The following is a 7,001-nucleotide window of genomic DNA, read 5'->3' as shown; positions in this document are numbered from 1 at the left end:
CTGGGGAGAATATCAACTACCAATCAAGTCAACAAGGATTTATTATGCTCCTACTATTTGCTAAGTGCTGGGAATGCAAAACAACCAAACAAAAAAGGCAACAACCAAACCAAATCACACCTATGACCAAGAAGTTCCTTCAGTTTCTGGGGGATAAATAGCTGAACCAGAGAGGAGACTGTTTGGGCAGTCTTTGCCCCTACATGGAAGAAGAGCTATTTTCAAAGGCAGGGCACTTTTTTTTTTTTTTTTTTTTTTTTTTTTTTTGCAATGTCCTTTGTAGTCATACTGCCTAGAGTGGGAATTAAAATTTGGGCTCTGCTGATGTAGCAGTCCCTGGCTTAATTGCTACTTTAGGGCTATAAACTTTTAGTGTTTTCAACCTTGGAGTTTTTTTAAAATGGCAGACATAAAAGGAAGGAAAATAGGACCATTTTTACTGGGAACTTTGGTCTGAAACAAGCCATCTAATAAGTCAATAGACTTGGAGGATTCTCTTACTGAACTCTGATGAGAACAAAAAATGCTTCCAAAATAACCCACTTTGTGTCTTTCAAGAGAAAAGAGTTTCACAAGGGGAGTGGGAGATAGAAGTATTGATTACAGGAAAGACTAAAAGGCAGGCTGGGGAAATAATGAAAGCTATTGATGTAATAATAGCAAAAATGAAAGCCCGACACAAAGGAAAAAATTTGATTTAACCATAATCCTTAGTGTGCTGGGGGCCAGGGAGAGCATACAGAAGAGGACTGGGGAGAGTGAAGAAGAAGAGAAGGACAAAAATTTTCTGAGGCACTAATGTGGTGAAATGAGATGAAAATGTTTCTGAGACGGGAATAGCTCTAAGCTAAGACTGATACAGAAAGAAAATTATAGAAGTTCCAGTTTGAGGACAAAAGATAAGTCAGCTAACCCCTCCAGTTTTTCCTCTGCCTTTTTCTCTACAATGTTTGATGATTCAGAACCGGATTTGGGGGATACAAAGGCATTTGTAGAATTGGATGAAGAGAATCAGAAAAAGAGGGAAAAAAAGGGAGGGGGAGTTGAGGAAGTAAAACTGATTGGTTCATTAGCTCACCCATCAGATCATCTTCTTATTTCTCTGGTGAGAAAGAAGTAGAACAAATGGGGAAAAACAAGCCTGATTCTCTTGCCCTGTAAGTCTTGACCCAGTAATTCTTTTGGCCCCAGATGACAAAGACAGGTGCTCTCTTTAGTAGCCGGTCACATGCCCATAATATTGCTCTCTGATTTTTCTCCCACCTCCAACAGAGTCTTTTCCACGAAGCCTAGGATAACTCTGCCTGACAATTGGTGTCCTAGAAATCCTCTGTATTGTGGTATGATGGAAAGAATTATAGAATTCACTATGACAAAATGTGGCATGGGGAGAAAAGAAACAAGCCTCAAAAAATCAACAATCCAAGAAATCACCTCCCCCATTTCTTTTCTTTACCCCAAGTGTCCCAGTACTGGAAAATATCCAATTAGGGACAAATGTTAAACATTGTCCCTTCACTCCAGCTCCTATTAAAATACAAATACTTTTGGGGAAGAGAAAAGCATTTGGTATGTTGGCAAAACTTCTTGGCAAAAATGAGTTGGTTATTCAATGGTTTTTCTTCCCAAGCAGGAGACCAGGATACACTAGGAGTGCTAGAGGTCTAGGAGGGAAGGATAGAGAGGCTACAAATAAGGGGGAAAAAAACAGCCACAGAGGTCTTGAAGATAAGCTGGTTCTGAAATAAGCCATCTTATTGATATGGAGGGTTCTCTTACTGAATTCTGGTGAGAGCAAGGAATGCTTCCAAAATAACTCGGTTTTGCCAAGAGTTGGCTCTCCTTCCACTTCATTTTTCTGGACCTCAAATTTCTCATCTGTAAAATAAGACAGATAAAAAAATAAATATATAAAAATAAAATAAATTAGAAAAGGCAATTGGATCAAGTGACTTCTGATGTCTTATACTTCTAGTTCTAAGATCCTATTTTCAAGGCACTATTCTGGATGCTAGCACTTGAAAATAAAAACAATTTCTAACAATTCATATCCAATAGAATTAATAAAAGTCATTTAGATATTGCAATAAAAATTCTAAGCATTTTAAAAACATTTCATTTGATTCTCACAGTCACCATGTGAAGAAATTAATGTGATAATTTGTTATATTCATTAATATAATATTTGGTGTAAAGTTTTACATTTTTGTAGATGTCCATTTTTACAGATGAGGAAATTGGGACTCAGGTTCAATGACTTGCCAGTGATCACATGGCAAGGATCAGTGAAGAGATGTAAGCCTTTTCTGTTGCAGAGACAGCTAGGTAGCATAGTGAGCCTAGAATTAGGAAAATCTGAGTTTAAATCCTCCCTTAAATGCTTAATACCTGTGTGATCCTGGGTAAGTCTCTTAATTATTAACTCTGTCACCTTTAGTTTCTTTAGCTGTACAATGAGGATGATAATAACCCATTTCTCCTAGGATTGTTGTGAGGATCAAATGAGAAAAAAATTTTTTTTTGTTGATAAGAGTTCATTTTTCCAAATACATGTAAACAGTTTTGCAACATTCATTTTTGTAAGACTTTGTGTTGAGTAAATATTTGTAAAGTGTTGGCTCAGAGTCTGACACGTAATAAGGTGCTTAATAAATCCATGTATTTTTCCTTTACCCTTAGAATGAGCAAAAAATAAGTATCTACTTGCCTTTTTAGCCAGACAATCCAAGTTAAAATCTTGATTCTGCCACTTTGCTATATGTGTTATTTCAGATAAGTCACTTTACTTTTCTGGAATTCAAATTCCTCATCTGTGAAATAAGGCAATTGGACAAAACAAATTAATTAATTAATTAATTAAAATAAATAAAAAGGCAATTGGATGGTGGCTTCCAACATCCTTTATTGCTTTGGTTCTAAGATCCTATCTGCAAGGCACTGTTGTAGATGCTAGGACTTGAAAATAAAAACAATTTCTAAGCAATCCCAAAATAGGTTTTTCTCATATAGACTCCTGGGCACAGCTCATTTTTCTTTTCTCTCGGGCACTACAAATCATGAGGGTATCAAAGGGACTGAGATTCAATGGGCATTCTATCTTACTAAAATGGTTAAGTGAGGAGGACTAGAGAGTTCAGGAAAAGGACTGACTTCTGTAAATGTAAATGTAAATAAATAGGAACTATCAAAGGTATTTACTGAAGAAGGGAATTTCAGTCATTTTCAGAGCCAGAAAGACATTTTTAGAGAAGGAGAAAAAGACTCAAGAATAGAGGCAGCTGGTTGTTGATGGTTTCTGAGTTGTTTTCTTCATGTCGTGTCTTCATGATGCCATTGGTGGTTTTCTTGGCAGAAATCCTACAGTGGTTTGCCTTTTCCTTATCCACTTTGCTTTATAGATGAGAAAATTGAGGCAAACAGGATTATGTGACTTGCCCAGTGTCACACAGCTAATAAATGTCTGAGGTTAGATTTGTACTCAGAAAGATGATTCTTTAGTACTCTAGTCACTCTACCTAGCTGCCATCTGTCACATAGCAGACACCAAATAAATATTTATTGTCTGACTCTCTAACTATAAAACTAAGCCTCAGAGTCCAGAGGTTTTTTTTTTTTCTGAAGGACAGGGAGATAGATGGTCCTTTAGTGCATTAGGAAATCCCAGGACTTTAGAAGTTCTTTCCAGGGAGGAGTCTTTATCTACAACCTTTGATTTTACACCAAGTTCAGTACTCTTTCTACTATAACATACTGTGCATAGGGTCAAATTCCAGTTCTGCTACTAGCTGTGTGACTTTGAGAAAATAATTTGTCTTGAAGCCTTAGTTTTCTCACCTAGAGAATGAGAATAATTATATTTGCACTATCCATCTCTCAGGTTCCTTCTAAGTAACACTTGTAAACCTTAAAGCATTATATTATGTCAGTGATCAGTATTTTTATTACATAAAGAAGTCTTTCTCATCAGGATCGGAGAAATATAGTAAGGGACAATACTGGGTTTGGTGCTGCAGCATCTTGTCTTAAATCCCAGCTCTCTGATTTCTTATTTATTTGATCTTAGAAAAGTTACAAAGTCTTTTAGCTTTGGGTTTTCTCATCTACACCAGAGCTTCTTAAATTTTTTCCACTCTCAATCCCTTTTCTCCTGAGAAATTATTCTGTGATACTGGAATGCAAATTTGCTTTCATCTTTAATAAGTGATAAAATTATGTGTAATTTTAAAATAAATTTTTATCAGCTAATGTTTGATTTATATACCTATTTTATATACTTGCATACCCACAATCATGTAAAAATTTCTCAGGCAAAAAAGGGTCATGAGTGGAAAAAGTTAAAGAAGTTCTGGTCTAGAGCTAGTGTTCTTTCTCATTGTTCCACCCAGAATTACAAGAAGAGATCATAGAAATTATCTAGTCTATTCTCTCTACTTTTTCAGAACAAAGAAATATTGTCAGAGAGTTTACTTGGGCATGTCAAAGAAAAAAATCCTCCTCTAATTTTATGGAACTAATATTCTAAAATCTTTTATTGGTGGGGAGCAAGAGAGACAAGCTGTCTCTTCTTAGACCTGCTTCCTTTCCTTTCCACCTACAGCTTAATAATCCCTCACTGGTCTCTTCTCTGGAACCCACCACATTCAGAATCTTTCTTGCCAAAAAGTAAATTTCCAGTTTCGTAGCTCATTGGTGCACCCTTGATACCAGGGAGTCGCTTGGGAAGACCATGCCTTAACCAAAACCAATCTGATTCTTATTGGCCACCAAGAGATCTCAGGCCAAGCCTCATTTGGTCATTGGTTGGGTCCTAATTGACTCAGATTGAATGTAAATTGATTTCATCGTTTCTTCTTTGGCAAGAAACCCTGAGATTTTTCCCATCCCAGATTCATTCATTCATTCAATAGTAAGCTTATTTGTTTATTTAGATTTTTTTTTTGAATTAGGTGAAAGAAGAGATTCTTTGCTTCTGTTGCTACCTAACCTTAATCACTGGATGTGTGACCTCAGTCAAACTGAGACCTGTTGAAGACCTTAGCTTAAAAAAGCCAAGGTCTCCCATTTTATCCAGAACCCTCTCCAATCATCTTGATCTATGCCTTATCACTGGACCCAGATGGCTCTGGAGGGAAAAGGCCACTCAAACCCAACTCATTTGCCTGTGGACAAACAACAATCTGTGGGAAACCAAAATGCAAACCAGATGCACCTGAATAAGATCATGACTGCAGCAGACAAAACATTTAGTTCTTTTCCATATAGCAGAGGAGCCATGCATTTTGGGGATAACTCAGGTGGACCCCCTCCAAACCAAAAGATGGGGAAGCTGGCCTGACTGGGTCTAGAGAGAGACTCTGGTTGTGTCATAGACTTCTGTTTTCTGAAGATCATCTCATTCAGACTTGTTCTCTGTTGCTTTCAGTCACAAGTATAGCTTGACTTTTCCCCCCCTTTTCATTTATTTATTTATTTTTAACTGAAGCTTTTTATTTTCAAAACATATGCAAGGATAATTTTTCACCACTGACCCACTTGCAAAATCTTATGTTCCAATTTTTTCCCTGTCTCTCCACCCCCCTCCTAGATGGCAAGTAATCCAATATATGGTAAACATGTATACCTTGACTTTCAAGCTTTCAAGAGATCCATTGGTAGCTTTGTTTCTCTAGTGATTATGATGGGGATATATCCTTTCTGTGTTCCTCCCCTCCTTTTTCTCACCTTTACCTTCTCACTCAATAAATATCTCAAATTAAGCCACAAAGTCTTCTCTTGTGTGAAGTTAGAATGACCTGTAATAAAGCATCATTGATCGATTGATTGGCTCTTTCTGTAGAAATCTCAAAAAAAAAAAAAAAAAAAAAAAATCAGCTACCTTCCATAAACTGACTCACTTGCCTAATGTTACACAGATAATTCAGCTGCAGAGGCAAGATCCAGACCCAGACTTTTTGATTCTAAATCCAGTGATTTCCCCACTGTGTCTCACTGCCCCAATATTCCCTTTCTAGGCCAAAGCTTCCTCATTTAAAATGAAAGGAATTGGTTTACTTCAGAAGTTGGTAACCTTTTTTGTGTTAGAGACCCCTTTAACAGTCTGGTGAAGCCCATTTACATCATTCTCAGAAGAATATTCTCCTAAAAATCAAAATAGAAAGAAATGCTAAATTTCAGCTAGAGATGAATGAAAATAAAGATGTAATTCTCCCTCCCCCATCCAAGTTCAGGGACCCCTTAAAATCTCCTCACACATAGTACACACACATGGTCTGAAATGATCTAAACTTGCTTTCAACTCTTGTCATTCCAGAAAGATCACATTCCCATGATCTTCTGTTTTTTTTTTGTCCATTGGGGCTTTCTGCCCTGTTATTTATTCTGAATTTGTAATATATAGCTGAACATTTTCAGAAAGCCAGCAGGATCAAAAGAACTGGAACAAGGGCCAGGTCAATGATTAGTGCCATCTTGGGGGCCCTATGGGATCTTTCTCTCTTTATCTCTGCTTCCATTTTTATGCAAGCAAAATGTGGTTAAAATAAACATTAAGAATATGAGGACAAATTCACAAAGAGAAGAAATCAGAAGCAGTAGCCGGAGGTGAGGCTGCTACCAACTAGGACAGGGGTTGGGATGAAGTGCTGACACATATTATATTGATGTCCCTTTCTCTTCCTCCTGTCCTACTTTCCTGAGTCACTGTAGGAGCAAGGCCACCCAAAGTATTGGGTAGCATCAATGGCCTGATTTGTTACACCTTAGGGATAGTTATAACAAGAATTGTGAGCTGGGACCTTTATGACCTGACTCCTCACCTTCCCAAAGTCCTTTCTAGATTTAGGATTCACAATGATTTTTCCTGACAGAGGCAATCTTTAGGGGTCACCCCCGTCAGAGAGGAAACCCTCCTACTTGAGCAAGTGATAGAGCTAGGAATGGCAGTTCTCCTTTTTCTCCTTTTTCCATTTCTTGCTGAGGGCATGATCCAGCCAAGCATGAAA

This window comes from Sarcophilus harrisii, chromosome 1 (assembly GCF_902635505.1).
Source record: "Sarcophilus harrisii chromosome 1, mSarHar1.11, whole genome shotgun sequence".
NCBI lineage: Eukaryota > Metazoa > Chordata > Mammalia > Dasyuromorphia > Dasyuridae > Sarcophilus > Sarcophilus harrisii.
The sequence above is the reverse complement of the archived record's forward strand: the minus strand, read 5'-3'. Positions refer to the sequence as shown.